At 40.4% G+C, this 15,831-nt stretch overlaps 1 protein-coding gene across 2 annotated transcripts in view; it reads left to right on the top strand.

Annotated features, from left to right (window-relative positions):
* Positions 1-26: 26 nt before the first annotated feature.
* The window catches only part of LOC137272370 (uncharacterized), an 82,778-nt gene continuing 66,973 nt past the window's right edge, over positions 27-15,831 (top strand). The window contains exon 1 of one of the 2 annotated variants that reach the window (XM_067804744.1): positions 27-143. The gene's annotated coding sequence lies outside the window, so the exon portion shown is untranslated. The remainder of the gene's footprint in view (positions 144-15,831) is intronic. The other variant, XM_067804743.1, reaches the window with a different exon arrangement.

The following is a 15,831-nucleotide window of genomic DNA, read 5'->3' as shown; positions in this document are numbered from 1 at the left end:
GCACAAGCGGAGGTTCTCCCACATTCGCTGTTTGTAGTAGATGCATTGTTAGAACGTAGGAGTACAGAGTCCCTTTGGCTGGACACAACTACAGAATCAACCACAGACATATCCACTCGAGCTCGGTGTTTTATCATACGAAGGTAAGATATGTTCTCATAGGAATTTGCCAAGTATTTTATCAAAATAGGATTTTTTCTTTTGCAGAATCACTAATGTTCATACCTGTTGGACGTGCCCATGTGCCCCTCCGGTGGTTTATCATTAGTGCATATAAGTATTGTTGTGTCAAACATAACATTTGATGCAGGTGACACAAAAACATTTCATGGGTGAGATTTGAAGCACGGACCATGCAAAACATGTCCACACACACGATTGTCTTAAGAGGGAACTGCTGGATTTCAGCTTCGGAACACATTCCTCATTCCACTGGGGTGATAAGTAGTAAAGAGTAAACGTAAATTCCTGAATACTGTTCTCCTCATGCATCCATGACTTCTCTCACGAATGGGTATCACTGTAAGACACCAAGAGCTATATCGAAAATGCAATGTGAATAGGCTGTAGTCTTGTGCGTATCTGCAGCGTTAACTGGTTGTATGGAACCTATGTCCAGGGCATCTTTCCAAAGAATTGTTGAAGGTTGATATTATTTCAAAATACAAAAGACTTAACGGCTCCTCGATGGTCTGGCGCCACGAGCCACGTTAAACACTGAAGCAAACCTTGATCTTTCGCACACCTTTCCTAGTATCCAACTCAAAATCGATGGCTGACTACGTTAAGTATGTGGATTCGTGATAAGTAAGTGAAATGTATGTAATTCATGATCAATCTGTCATGCATGTTTGCTAAACAGTAACTCTTTCATGCGATGACTTTTAGTTCTATAAGGACACTTTGCAGTGTGTACCTTCACGAACAGCCTCCCGTAGGCCACAAGTACCGATACATTATTAAAGGATACGGGTTGTAGCACTGCATTCATTCTCATACAGAGGCCATTAATGTTTCATCAGGTTTTACTAGGGCTCCGGGAATTAAGGCTACTTTGTTAAACAATATTCTTCACAGTCATTGCCAGTAAATGTTTCGAGTACGTGTAGATGTATCGTGAGGGGTAGCGTTAACGAACAGGAGATGCTATCTCCCGGTTGTGATTGGAACCCAGTGTGAAAGGCAAGCCTTGCAACTACACAACGAGGGATATGCTTGTAAATATTTAGCCTACTCTTCGTATTATTGTGTGTTAAATATTTCTCTGACCATTCTGATGCATTTTCATTTGGGATAAAGCTGAAGTTTCGTGTACTCTTTTGGAATCAGTTATTGACGTTTTAGTAAAGATGATCTTTCACTGAAGTAAAGTGAATATTGTGAATTGGATGGTCAAGTTCGGTGACGTAGTTGACCGGTCTTCGTACCCTGCGCACAGTGATGATTTCTCCTGAGTCGATTATTCACGGGGTACCGTCTTATATCAGGTTTACATGCAGTGACAGCTTCACCAACAGCTTCATAATGCTAGTGGTTCTGGTTGGTTGTTGTTTAAGGTCGCACTCAACAATATTCCAGCTTTTTTGCGGCGGTCTGTAAATAGTCAAGCCTGTACCAGACAATCCAGTGATCAATATCATGAGCGTCGATCAGCTGGAGTACGAGGACATCTGTCAACCAAGTCAGCGAATGAATGATTTGGTATCAAACTCGCTTTCGCTCGTTTAATGCTAATTTAAACCATTAGCTTGTTAATAATAATGGTATTACACGGAAGGTCGTTTAGTATCCTCTATCCTTAGTTCTCTTAGACAAGATGTAAAACGAAATGCGTTCTGAAAGGCAATATCAGTAAAAATACCTAAACCTTCCCAGACGTCTAACTTACAGCATATCCCGACTGCAGGAATCGATGCTCATGATGTCAACCACTAGTTACGACACACGACGCAACACGGAGAATACCGCTATGGTGTAGCTAGAATATTGCACAGGGCAGCGTTACCCAGAGGGCCTTGCAACTGGAAAAAACAACGTTGACAGAATTAAATTTGTGGAACAACTTACGTGTCGAATGTTATATGATGTGTGTAACAAATTATGTATCGGTTTGTCATCGAATCCAGTTGCAAGGATCGATGTTCATGACATCAGTAGATACCCAATTAAGTCCAGAGCGCTGAGTGCGACTTTTTTTAAACAAACCCAAAACAAAAAAGGAACAAATATAAATGTAATCAAACCGGATGCGAAAAACAAACAAACAACAACATATTCACCGGTGAAGGAGCAAGAATTGGGTCTGAAGCGTCGTTTGACGAATGTATTCATGTTCGTCCAATTTCTAAATGCCTCTCAAAAACTTCATGAAACACGTTATTATGCTATGATTTGTGTAGCACCGATATCCAGTTCAACCGCTCAAAGGCGCTTTGATTTTCCCTCTGTCAATGGGTGTCAATCACAACGGTCTCAAATGCTTGGGGTATCATGCAACTCTTGCAGCCTACTAGTAGAACCCAGTTATTGTAGTTTTCGCATCCTTAAGGGTACTCATTCAGGACTGGGTGGAGTGGGACATATAGTCACAGTACATTGTCCAAGTTTACTGCACGTTGCTGTACCCGCATCTAGCTGTAATTGATTGCACGTATTCATGTGGCCACCATATAGTCATCTACCAACGGATTCGTGGGTTCTTTCACGTGCACGGAGTTGTGTACACTAGGGATTCTGATAACACTTAAAGGGCCTGCACACAAAGCTGACTCCAAGGTTTTTACACCCGGTCACAGGTAGGCTCGATCCCGGCACCTCCCAGCTCGCTGGATTAGAAGCCTGGCGCCTTAGACAGCTCGCCCACAGCGCCCTCGTGACCATGTCAGGTGTCTCAAAGCATAACAAACTGAAGAAACAAACCTCTAACGATTTTGACAGCATTTTGATGCAACCGAAAGACAAACACAGAGATATTTCAATTTTGACTTATGGATAAACACGAACTTATTTGGGTGGCATTTGGAGGAATATGGTTATATGGATAGTCAGCTTCTTTAGAACAATACATGTGACCTTTCGCTTTAGATTCTAACACACGCTTGATTAATGACGTTGGCACCAAGAACATGGCCTCCATTGTTGTGTCTCCAAAGACTTGTCTCACTTGAAAACAGGAACGAGTGGGATCAGTTACCATGCCAACACTCAACGGTTCAATTTTTGAATCAAATATTGAAACATATACCCTTTGAAGCAAATTCTCCTGCGTCATGCCTCGTATAAGAATCTAATCAAGGAAACTCTGTAAATAGCATCATTTTAAAGTTAAAGGTAATTTAAAATTGGCTATAAATATTTCATCCGCTAAACACGGAAAGCTATTGCTCACTTTAGCAAGATAAAGCTAAAGTTCATAGCTATTTTCGTGCTCTTAAAGCTGAATTATTAATAAACAAGACATTTAATTCATTCCATTCAATATTTTCTTTCGGAGAATAGAATATAAAACGTCAATGGAAGAGAAAAAACATCCTTGATAATCCGTAGAAACAAAATTCATTATCAAAAGAACTTTTGCACCTTTTTAGAAGAAGGTGATGTCTATAGAATAAGTTGTAGATACCACAGACGTTGAACGCCATGGTGACGACCATTCTCTTTCAGCCTGCCTGTACGGGGACGGCCATTTCTTGTACCTGTATAGTTGCAACGAGCTGCAAACCACGATATCTTGTTCAAAACGTGATTTGGTGATTTGACCTTGAAACGTATCAAATTCTGAAAGTAATCTGTATTTTGATTGCCAGACAGTGAATTCTCTTTGCTGCACAATTTCAGCTAGAAGGCCATCTCTGTTGCGTTGTGGCGATGCCTTTCTAATCCTTGTAAGATATCTCATCAAATTTTCAGGTAAAGTCGACTTTTACTTTGTGCAGTTGTGTACAGATCATGTTATCAACACTGCTACATATTTTTGACGATTTTTAAACACAAGAACTAATTAATAGATTTTCTTTTGGGGTTAATATAGCCTGCTTCAGAAGAAAGGGTGAAATAGCGATAACTATGATTTGAATGGTGAGGTGAGGTGGAGGTGAGGTGGAGGTGGAGGTGAGGTGGAGGTGGAGGTGGAGGTGAGGTGGAGGTGAGGTGAGGTGAGGTGAGGTGAGGTGAGGTGGAGGTGAGGTGGAGGTGGAGGTGAGGTGAGGTGAGATGAGGTGAGGTGAAATGGGTTTTACCGTCACGTTTAAGAATATTTCACTCATATCACCACGTGCATATGTATGTGTGGCTGCTTGTACTATCCCAGACTTAAACTGGTTTCATAGTGCTTGTTCACTGAGATGCCAAGCCGCAGTTAGGCATGAATACCCAACTCAGTCACATTATACTGACTCCGAGCCGACCAGGCGTCGTTGTACCCGTTACTGGCGAGTGTCAGGAATTGACCAGCAAGTACCATATTTTAACGGCTTTGTGTGTGACGCTACCGGGGATCGAACCAGCGACCTTTCGCTCTTGCGGACGGCCCAACTAACCACTATACCACGGAGGCGCTCGCACGGATCATAGACAACAAGAGGTAATATTCTCAGGACTGTGAAGCGTTTTCCGATTGCAGACGTTTTCCTACATCTGACATGAGAGGAGTAAATATATTTTTGTGGAATTACACGATCAGGATTAGGGCAGACTTTTCCCAAAAAGATGAAGATAAACATTAAATGACTTATCTCACGAGGGCTAATTGGGCATCCTGAACAAGGCGTTCGCTCGTCAGACCGAAGGTCAGGGTTCGATTCCGCACATTTGGACAATGTGTAAAAAACCATTTCTGGACACCTAGCTGTTGGCGTATTGTAACACAGCTGAAAACGGCGTGAAACCCGACTCACAACATCGCCCCGGGTAGCTTCAACATAGCCTCGGCGGCGCTGAGCAATATTCACTCACCATTTGACGATCACTACCATTTTACGGGTCAATAACTGAGAATATCGCCCAGCTGATCTAATAAAAACTGGGTTAAGAGCGGATATTCGATATAAACCGGGTTCTAAAACAAGCGTGGCGGTGGGATAGGCTAGTGGTTAAAGTACTCGCTCGTCACGACAAAGACCTGGGTTCGATTTCCCATATATGGGAAACGCATTTCTGGTGTCACCCAGCGTGATACATTGCTAGAATGTTGCTAAAGGTGGCGTAAAAATTCAACTCGCTAACTCTAAAATAGGCATTTAAAAGGGCAATAGAGAAAGATTCCGTAAAAATGGTCAATGTGCTTTGGGTTTGGTTATTTATCACTACAGTATTCAAGGTACATGACAGTCGTGACATCGATCGAGATAAGTGGAATATGATTACATGCTGTCATCACCCGATCAATTCTGTCGCCTGCTGGAGAAACATCGGTATGTGGTGACCACAATTCTTCAACCGTATCTAGATGAGATGACAGAATTCTGCAACTGTATCTACACTTATTAGATGTAGGTGACAGAATTCTTCAACCTTATCTACACGTGTCAATATGCAGGTGAGGTGAGGTGAGGTGAGGTGAGGTGAGGCGACAAGAATTCTTCAACATCTCCACGGATCAGTTGAGGTGAGGTGAGGTGAGGTGAGGCGACAAGAATTCTTCAACATCTCCACGGATCAGTTGAGGTGTGGTGAGGTGAGATAACACAGGATTGAACGTCGCGTTTATTGCATACACGCGTGTGCGTGTGCGTGTGCGTGTGCGTGTGCGTGTGCGTGTGCGTTTGTGAGTGCGTGTTACTGTTATTCACTTGTACCATGATTTACCATTGAATGTATCATAGAAATCCCAATCAGACAAAGTCCACTGACACCGAACCAACCAGTCCTGGTTTAATATTCATTTGGTTTGACTCATCCAGGGATCAAACCAAAGACCGTGACAGGGAGTATATACCACCAGCTAGACCAGGGTTTAGTCTCTGAATATTCATGTATATAATTATGACAAACAACCCCATATCTATTGAAACGGAGACCCAGGGAGATCAGAGATTCAGACCTGAGGAAATCTAGACTTGCTTCATTTAAGGCTTTAGCACTGCGGAGAGGGCTTGGCATTATGCAAAATAATGTGAATCAGGGACTGTGAGACAGACTATCCACTAGCCTACGGAAGCAGTCGCGAACAAACGGACAATCAGTACATTACGAAGATTTACATGACAACGTTAAACCTACGCCCACAATATGACAAAGATACACCGAGGATACGTTTTTCCGTCACGTATCGTGTATCCATAAAAAACTCATCATTCATCTCGATGTTCACTCGACGTGTATCTGCAAGCAGTCCTTTGATTCACCTCTTCAAGTACCTTAGTTTTACTCATAAGACAATATTACCGGGATTTCGTTTCTTTTCAGGACGCCGATATTTTTAAAGTATTCTTACCAAATCAAAGTCTTATTCACTCGTTCATTCTAATAAGAGAACACGTTAATACCAACAGGAGGACGACGAAAGCAAAGCTCTGTTTAGGTATGACCGCTCGGACTATGGACGACTTGGGGTTTCCTAAGGGTTTCCACTGAAGATCAAGGTTAAGTACCAGCGTTGTTTCAACACACACGTGCGTCACTGCAACAGAATCACATCAGTCTGGCCATCGTCGCCGACGGTCATTGCTGGGAGCAATGTCGTCAATAACGACGGGATGATGACAGCGTACTTAGTAGATTAGACTGATGATGAAATGAGCAGCTGGATCATGTCACCATGTAGAAATGAGTTGACGGTAAATACCTTCGGGGCTGTGATGGTATTAACAGACTCTTTGGAAATAGAACTTGTTATTACCCTGTCAATATTTGGGGAAGGAATGCATGCCCCTGTTGAATGATGTGGTGCGAAATATGTTCTAATCTATATTGAATTATCTAACACCAGTGCGAGTAATGCACATGCCATTTTTCACCCACAGACATGCCTACGGACAAGCAGGAGTTATGCCGTATCTATCTAAAATGAACGCATTTTCAAAATCCGCCATCATTACTTCGTTAAAGTTCGAGTTGTTATAGTTTGTCCTTTATTTTGCCAATTTGAAGAGAATGGAAGAATAAACCTTGCTTAAGTGCAACATCGTTATCCATAAACAGCCTCAATACGTCGTAGATACTTTTGCGCATTCAAACATTAGTTTCTAAACCATTGCTGCGACCCGCTTCGTAAACACTTAATACATCGGAACTAGCCAACGTGAATTCAAAGTGATAACTACCAAAAATAGTTTCCTGAGTACCTCAGCGATATGACTTATCAGGGTAATGGGTAGGTGGGTCGTTCAAGGTGAAACGTCGACACATGTCGATGTATAGGACTGCATTACAATGGAATACTACCTTAGTGATCCCTGTTGGGTAGACGCCGTGTTCATCTACACCAAGCTTCCGATTACGTCTTTCTAATGATGCTGACCAAATTAAATTCCGCAACAGGATTTACACACCCACCTTTCTCCCTGTATCACATTATGGGATTCCTGAGAATCAAGTCCGTCGCTTACTCGCACATGTAATCAAATGCTTACATAAGCGGGGTGGGGAGTAGCCCAGTTGTTAAAACGTTCGCTCATCGCGCCGAAGACCCGGGTTCGAAACTAGACATAGGTACATTGTGTGAACCCCATATCTGGTCTTCCCCGGCGTGATATTGCTGAAAAGCGGCGTAAAAAGCAACTCACTCACTCTCAAAACGTTTTGTATAAACACCAACGTATCTCGTCACAACTCATCTCATTGTCTTACCACGATTTTCGTTCAGTACAAAGACTGTTCGTGATACACTGATATGTGACTTCCATCCGACGCACTGCAGCTTGTTACAATAGGTTCAACCGTGCCATTATCTTATTAATTAAAAACGTCGGTTGGTTTTACGGCACAAGGATGCTCGCAACGGGAAAATCTCATTCCACTCTCTCTGATCATCTTGCAAGTAGATTTCCACATCAAAGACCCATTCCCGTTTCATAAAGTAGATTTCTTTCTTTCTTTCCTTTCCTTTCCTTTCCTTTCCTTTCCTTTCCTTTGACGTCCCCGAAGAAATATGAACGCTTACCTCTGTGAAGCATTTGCAAAGTGCGTGCTAAGTCTTTACAGTCCTCGATAATAATTATTCATTTTTACCAGTTTCTTGGAAAAAATAAAAGGTTAGGAATGGTTACTGGAGAGAATGTGTGGGTACATTGAACAGTTTCCCTCCATTACTAAGGTACCATGTGTATGTATCTAATTCATTATGGGCTATGAAAACTAGTGGTGGAAAGCATGAGCAGCATTTCACTTAATCGTCACACATCCAAAGCATAATCGTTGGAGAAGGGGCATATCTTTTTCAAAGAATCATATTTTATCCAAAGAATTTTTCAAAGGGAATTTTGTTCACCAATTCAACTCTCTGGCGAACATTCATGTGGAGACAGATTATAGGTTGCTAAATTGGATATAGGAGTTACATGATTCTTTGAACACAGTATGTGTCTGTTTGGAAGTCAGTACCATGGTATGACATGGTGTGACATGATATGATCCGGTATGACAACACACCTTACCTAGGAGACTAATCACAGCTGATCCCAGGTGATTTAATAATTGGAATATGTTGGAGATGTAAAGTTGGCATTTCTGAAATGTAATTTTCTTGCTCTTTTGACCATAATGTGTTGATGGTGGCCTTAGGCATCACACATACGTAGCTCTCTTCTTAATTAACATGTAATGAGAGAGCATGGTTTTACGCCGCTTTTAGCAAATTCCAGAAACATCATGATCACGCGAAGGAAACTCGAAACGGGCTTAAGGCACCGTACCCATGTTGGGAATTGAACAGGGTCTTCGCTGTGACGAGTAAACGCTTTAAAATAACCTATTCATGCAATGCACCTATACATGCAATGAACCTTTTGTTTTATTCAGACAATGCATTTCAGTACATTGCGCAGTGCTGCTAAAACTAGCATGCTTAACATGCATAAAAGAATCTCCCTCGCATTTCAGTCTAACCAGATGGATTTTAAAAATGTTATTTAACAAACGCTCTCTGGCGCTGCAACATTAGCATAGGTAGGGAATATACAAAATCAAGAAATGTTTTTAATTAAAAAGTTTTTTGCAATTACATGTCGAGTTTCAATTGAGCTTTGAGTAATTGCGACAGCACCGAGCGGAATGACGACGGCCTCCCTGAGGAACCAGCGTTGTATGTTCTTCGCGAAACTAACATGAAACGGAGACCCTTGGGAAGATTCCAGTCATACCCCTTGACTTTACGGGATGTTTTGTTAATGTTTATGGTAATAATACAAGGAACATTATTGATAACATTTGCAGTTTACGGTGTTTAGCGCGATCTTACCAGATGGAATTTACTCTTTTATACACTCCCTGAGAATATATCATATTTCCTTGTTATCCGCATCCGCGAGAAGTCAAGAAACCGAGAAACTGATTGTAATTACGAGGATCGTTTCCAAGATACATTTGTAGATAATTAGCACATTCTCATACCGGTGGCAACCACCATAGCAGTTCGTGAGTTGATTGCTTATATGTTGTTCCCAGTCAGAGTCGATTTTCTGATTCTAAAGGGCAACGGCAATTCTGGATAGACAATCATCCTATTTCATTTATGTTGCTATTGAAAAAAGATCTCGTCTAGACTTAGGGCGATGAATAATGTATATGCGAAATTGACAGTGTTTTTATATTTGTTGGTGATGTGACATTTTCAAGTTGCCACAATGAGACTTTGTATGTGGTTTATCGAAGTTCGTATGCATTGTCCATACAAGTGACTTCAGTTTATTAGCTCTTGGGATTTTACATTTGAATTGATTGAAAAGGTGTTGTTCTAGCCCAGTGAGCAAAACGGATTCCAAGTTCGAATTTTTGTAAAGTGTTTGAAGTTATGCTTTGTGTTCCCTGCAACTATGTCACTAAATAATGTTATTAAAGGAATCTGCATTAATGTGAGCGTTCAAGAATGTTTAGAAAATGTTCCGAATATTTTTGAAAAGTACTCACTTAGGTATTGAACTGACCGAAACGATCCAGATCACGCAGAATCACTTAATAGTAATTGTTATAGTGATCCAAAAAGAGAAAATAAAGTATAACGTAGATAGCCAGTGACTGTCCGACCAAGGAACTATGCCGTCGGGATATCATGTCACCGTTCCTGAACAATGGCGACCCGAACTATTCCCCAACGACTTAGGATAGGTACAGGTTGTAGCAAAATATTTTTTCATAGTTCTATGCTTAAAATGATGGTTTCATGATTACCTCTAGGCTTTGTCTTCAAACAAATGCCATTCTAACAGTGCGCATGTCAACGGTTTATTCCATCCTTAAGAGGAACAAGTTTGAAACAAGGATTAATGCTGGTTTTGAGATTATTTCGTGGCTTTTGTCCTCAATCGAAGGCAATTCTGACAGGGCACATTTCAGCACGTCTTTTCTATCCTTAGGAACATTTTGTGTGTCAAGAATGGTATTAATGCTATGTGTCACCATGTAAATAATTCATGACATACCGGGTTTTGGCTCGATAGAACATGAAAAATCTGGAGCATTCAATACACTGTTCAGCGTAATGCGAGAAGGTTCCCGCAACGATCAAAACGATAAACGCATTATAAAACTTAAGCACACACAAACGAATGCCATTATCATGTGTGTGTAAATCAAAACAAATTGATTTTTGACGGGGAAAGAGGAATTGTGCTGTCATATTGTACAGCGACTTCCGTTGGAGCACTTGCTCTCTGGCTGGGATCACAAATCAGAGTTAAAATGAAAGGTTTTCATGTACAAAGTAGGTCTGGGAAAAAACGGAAAATATCTGAAAAAATATATCGGAAATATTAACTAGTTAACGTCCTTAAAACGAGGTGTTTGGGGCGAAATAGCCTCACAGAGGTTGAAGTGGTGGGCACATCCGGGGCATTAAGCTTATATGTTTTTCATGACTGGATAAAAGAGTCTTGGAGCCATTGCATTTTACCGCCCATATACCAAGATTTATTAGTCATTCGTGTCTCTCAAATATTGGTAAATATTTGAGAATACACTTTTGAATGCTGATTGAAGTGACTTGCGAATTCTGGTTTAACCTTCGTGAGGGGAAGACTGGGTTGAGAGGATGAGAAGCCGTTGACAGCCTATAGTCTGAGATGTAGTACCTTGTGTTCTAAATTAGCTTTCATGACAACAAACATATTTGGTACGTCGTGTGGTCTTAGTGATCTCTTAACGTTCTGTTGATCAACGTCATTTTGTATCTTTAAATGCCTATAAAAATTATTTCATCACACGTACACGTGATGCATGCATGTGCTTGTGGGTGTGTGGCTGTTTATATTCATCCGAAGCAAGGAGACAACGACGCAGTTGAACCTACATGCAGCTGCCTACATAGACACACTGATTCGGAGACAACCAGTTCTTGTTTACCGTGTAATATTGCCGTAATGTTGCCCAAACCGGGGTAAAAGTATCACTCACTCTAAGAATCAGTAGAAAATCAAAACATTTTGTCCCAAAAGAATTTCCCAGAACTTTGATCCAAAATACACCTCGCCCAGATGCATTACAACCTCTTACCGGACCATTTTGTTGAATATTGGACCTGGGATGTGAAAACTCGTTTCCAGCCGAGTCGTTGTATAAATATTCAGTTCTGGTATATTCGGTTAAGAAGGTCACATGGTCCCCGAACCGCAATATTTTACCTACTGCCCTTCTCTAATGCTAGACCTAAATGGAGCAGGTCCAGATATCCTCAAGTTTAGAATCTCTCTTCTCACTGGGCTCTTTTTCAAATAAAATGGGTTTGTTTGCTACTATCAATAGTACACGTATTCAGAAACTGAGCGGTAGTCTGCTACGAGCAAAACTATCTGTCACTGTTTTGCAGTTATCTTTATAGCAGTTATCTGTCAAGTCCGTGCTAATTTGATTGAAGTATGAATACCCATAATTCATATTCATAAGGCTTCGTAAAAAAACATTTTTTAAAAAAAAATGACTTGGGGGTAGGACTTTTTTCAAAAAGAGGTGACGCGGGAGTAAGATATTTTTTCTGTCAGAAATACAGCTTGGGAAGTTTAGCACGTGGTAATATGTTGTAGATTCAGTCACACTCGTTCTTACAGACACTCATTCAAATAGTGGACAAATGGATGATCGGGACGCGGCCAAGTCAAAATTATATTTTTAAATGACAATAACAAATTGTTACGTGCATAAGTGAAAGTGACGCGCCGATGCCCGAGAAACTTTTCACTTGTTTTATTTAACAGCCCGATGTAAATTGCACGGAAAACCAAGATGGCTACCATATTTCAAGATAGCCGCCATACTCACAATCATTCTATTTCTGTGACAGAAATTCGACTGAAATATTCAATTTGGCGATATTATATATGTACATATAGCAACAATGATGTAAGATTCATGCTTATACTTCATTTGCACATTTTCAGCTGAAGCTGCACTTTATCTGCCATCCATGATGTCTAATGACGAGTGATTACTCATCTACAAGGCTGACGTCATGTAAATCAATCAAATACAAACAACACAGCGGCTTACACCCACCACAGAGATGCACCAGAACATATCTGAGCTAGTTCAGAAAATAAAATCGAAAGCTGTTTGACAGGTTGCTGGTCACAATGCTCCGTACGCCTATTTCTAACGAGGTTTCACAGCCTTGCAATATGTGAAACAACAATGACACAATCGTACAAACGCACATTACTGGCATTCATCGCCCAAACACCTCCGTATTCAAAGGTCACCCATGGGAGATGAGACTTCTGGGGGAAAATGAAACAGGATAATTAACAAATATTGTGGAGCCAATAGATCATACAGGCTACATTAATAGGTCTTGTCGTTAATCTGCTCGTCAATCAATATCATAGCATGTGTCTGTTGAATGAATGGAACTCGACGGGGACTGTTTAGCCAGTGTTTGGTGATGGCAACGTATATAGGGAAGGGTTTTGTCAAGGTAAAACAGTTGTCAAATAGCCTTTGTGATCAGTTACATATTTGCACGGCTTGAATTATGTACATAGTTCGGGTACGCCGGTTGACAAAACATGTAAAATACTTTAAATGAATGAATGTTAAAACATGCTGTTACGTTTCATGCTTTACACATACATTGGGTGGTCTATGTATTTAGTGGCATGCACAACACTAAACGAAACGAACTAAAGTATACAAGTCACGTTAAACAGAGAAGGTATGGAGTTTTTATGAAAAAACGATTACATGAAAATGATAAAGTGAAATAACTATTTAAGAATATTTATGAGGAAATTCACCCACAAGCAGAAAATTATAACTTACGACATAGCTGGGATGACATATTCTTTTGCCATTGAGGTTTTATTACCGAATAGATTATTCACGACCTTGTGAATGTGAACTTCTTAGAGTGGCATTTTTAGAAATTGGAGAGTCAGACTTTATGGATGAACGGCTTCTTTATTCAGGTGATGCGACATTTCGGTACTGATTCTTGTATCGTCGTCTAGAAGATAAACCCTAATCTATCAAAACGTCGCATCACCTAAATAAAGAAGTTGTTCGTCCATAAAGATTGTCCTTGTCGTATGAATGTCGAAATTGAATGTTCGAAATGACGAGCTAATCAAATACTCCTTAATGCTAAAACTTGATTGAAACCATGTTTCTGAGTGAGTGAGTTAAGTTTTACGCCGCACTCGGCAATATTCCAGTTATATAGCGGCGGCCTGTGAATAAGCGAGTCTGGACCAAACAATCCGTAAGTCGCGTCTTACGACAAACACAGTCGCCGCTTATGGAAAGCATGGGTTGCTGAAGGCCTATTCTACCACTAACCTTCATGGGTCCCATGTTTCTGAACGAACATACTAAGTTGATACAAGTAATATACCGCCTTTCTCACTTACCTTCATCAGCATTTGCCTTTTGGAGTATCTTATGCTACTGCCGTGTTAACAGTTACGAATGGTTCATCCGGTGGTTGAAAAGGTCATATTTACAGCCTCATTATCGTCTAATTCTACCGGATACCCATTGTCTGCTGGGTGAACAGTGAGTGAGTTTAGTTTAACGCTGCTTTTAGCAATATTCTAGCAACACCACTGTGGGTGACATCTGAAAAACATCAAGACGAGGAACACCAGAAAGGAGCTTCACCCTGGTGGAGAATAGAACCCGGGTCTTCGGCGTGACAAGCGAACGCTTTAACCACTAGGCTACCCAGTCACCCAGCGTGGTGAACACAGGCATATTTCGACTTGTTTATGACAGACACAATTATATTATCTGTTCATGGTTATTATGATGGGATCCATGACACTAACAGGGTTTTGAATCCTAAACAAAATATGTGAAAAATACATATATATTCAATGTGGATTGTATGCATTAAGCAAGCTAATCAGAAATTGTTTTTTCGTTTTGGCTGGACTGACGCCATTACTACGCATTCCATTGTTTTGAATCTTTAGAGAAATATATAAAAAATATATACCATATCCCCTCTCTGGTTTTGATTGAATTTCACTGCTATTTCATTATTTCCGAAAGTACTCGGTTTCAACGTTGTCATTTTGGTCAACTAGATTTGCATATATATTGCGAAATAGAAAATATAAGCGTTAAGCAATGAATCAGAAATAGTTATTTTGTCGTGACTGGACTTTCCCCTTTCTCGAAATGGTAAAGGTAATGCAGAAATTATTCCAAGAGGCTTTAGACGTTTTCAGGAGGCATTTTTTCATTCCTTTGCTCAAAGTTCATGCCAAAGTTGACAAACTATGCAAGACAGAAAATAAAAATGTGTAGTTGTCTCAAAATCCTTCATAAAAGATCCTTCACGTCAGAGGTGCGAACGAGTAAATCTGGGTCATAATTTACTAACGGTAAACGAACAAAGAAGTGAAGATGTAACAATTTGTTATAAACTTACAATATACTGTAGTCTAAATGACCAGCTTTGGTTATAAGGAAACCATAATCAGTGGTGCCTTGCAGCGGTACTTTATTGCAATTCGTCCCAAACATCGATCTCCACTTGCTTGTTGTTGGCAGTGTATCAAAATAATTCTACGACTGTCGTTATTAATGTATAAATAACATTGTGTTTCTATTCGAGTTATCCAGAGTTATCACAACAGTATAATCACTAAACAGGGCATACGCTACTACGCCGAGACATGAAAGTTGGACAGAACAGTGTTTGACTGCAGGCTTTCGTTTAGAAATGTTGAAATTACTTTCTGAAATGTTATGCAATTCAGCTGAAACCCTGGCCATTTTCGTGTTGCGGTTAACTGTGTGACGTGCATCAATGCTTCATGTCTTGGGACGAAGGATGCGTGACTTCAATGTTTCCGAGAATGGTAGTTAATTAATGTTTAACCCCACACGGCAATATCTCTGGCAAGAGTGACAAGAAGAAAACTTTCACTTAAACACGATCTCAAGAACACAGCAAGATAAACATCACTCATGCAACCCACAGCGAGGAAAGATAACTCAATACAAATGCATTAAATTTAACAGACCTGATACAAAAGTAAACATAATTAAAACAAAACGCTATATTAAAAGAAGATGCGCGTTAACAAGGGCAAACATTAACAAAAATGGGATTATCTTGCGTCTGTAATGTCCTCAGCGCCATTGCGAATATTCTACCATCCTTTTCATGATAAGGTAGCCCAGTGGATAAAGCGATCAGTCGTCAAGCCGAAGCCTCAGGTTCAATTTTCCCCATGGTAT

The sequence above is a fragment of the Haliotis asinina genome, chromosome 2 (assembly GCF_037392515.1).
Source record: "Haliotis asinina isolate JCU_RB_2024 chromosome 2, JCU_Hal_asi_v2, whole genome shotgun sequence".
Lineage (NCBI taxonomy): Eukaryota > Metazoa > Mollusca > Gastropoda > Lepetellida > Haliotidae > Haliotis > Haliotis asinina.
The sequence above is the reverse complement of the archived record's forward strand: the minus strand, read 5'-3'. Positions and strand labels throughout refer to the sequence as shown.